The sequence below is a fragment of the Dama dama genome, chromosome 31 (assembly GCF_033118175.1).
Source record: "Dama dama isolate Ldn47 chromosome 31, ASM3311817v1, whole genome shotgun sequence".
Classification (NCBI taxonomy): domain Eukaryota; kingdom Metazoa; phylum Chordata; class Mammalia; order Artiodactyla; family Cervidae; genus Dama; species Dama dama.
Genome location: NC_083711.1, coordinates 14,429,011 through 14,430,050, shown reverse-complemented (window position 1 = coordinate 14,430,050; position 1,040 = coordinate 14,429,011). Strand labels below are relative to the sequence as shown.

At 31.7% G+C, this 1,040-nt stretch overlaps 1 non-coding gene across 1 annotated transcript; it reads right to left on the bottom strand.

Moving 5' to 3' along the window:
• Nucleotides 1-494: 494 nt before the first annotated feature.
• TRNAC-GCA (transfer RNA cysteine (anticodon GCA)) lies at nucleotides 495-566 on the bottom strand. Its single transcript has one exon. It is a non-coding gene; the product is annotated as a tRNA-Cys (tRNA).
• Nucleotides 567-1,040: the final 474 nt, after the last annotated feature.

Sequence of the window (1,040 nt, the reverse complement as noted above, 5' to 3'; positions counted from 1 at the left end):
TCTGTAATAATGTTAAATGGAGTATAATCTATAAAAAATTTTAAAAATAATTCAAAAATATCAAATCACTATCTTGTATTATATAAAACCAACTATACATTGTAAAATAATTATGTATATTTTTAAATTATGTAATTTTATATTATGCAAATTTTGCATAACTTTATATTATGTAAAATAAAGTAAATCAACTGTATATCAATTAAAAAACTACATTAAATTTAAAAAGTTAAGGACCCATAAAACATTGTACAATTTTCAAATGTAAGTGATAGTTGGATCCACTGCTAACAGAGATCATGTTGGCTCTTCAAAGGTCTTTCAACAATAGCTTTGATCATAATACCAAATCCTCTCATATATGAAAGTGAAGTCGCTCAGTCGTGTCCAACTCTTTGCCACCCCATGGACTGTAGCCTACCAGGCTCCTCCATCCGTGGGATTCTCCAGGCAAGAATACTGGAGTGGGTTGCCATTTCCTTCTCCAGGAGATCTTCCCAAACCGGGGATCGAACCCGGGTCTCCCGCATTGCGGGCAGATGCTTTACCATCTCAGCCACCAGGGAAGCTCCCTCGTATTCATATACGAGGCTTTTTGTTAACTATTTTATCACATGATACATGATGCTAGGAATATCACCAATTAAATTTTGCATGTTTATTCATTTGAATTTTAATACTATCTCTTATTTAGGTGAACTTGGTTTTAATAACTGATATTTAGCATCCGATATTCAGGGCATTTTATTAGCAATGAAAACGTGGGTTGGTGAGTAGGTCCATTTTCTGTAATTAGAAATGCATCTTTTTACTAACTGTTAAAGCGTAATTATATATAAACAAATTTCTCTAGTGTGTTTCTGCTATTAAATTCTGTACCTTTCTCATATATGACTTCTTATCATCTGTTGCTGGGGGAAAAAAAAAAGTCTTATTCTGGTTTTACTGGATAAAAATAATTTAGTATGTATTGTTTAGAAGAATATACTACTCAATTTAGTTTTCTTATCCCTATGACTTAAATATTCATTTGATGTTTC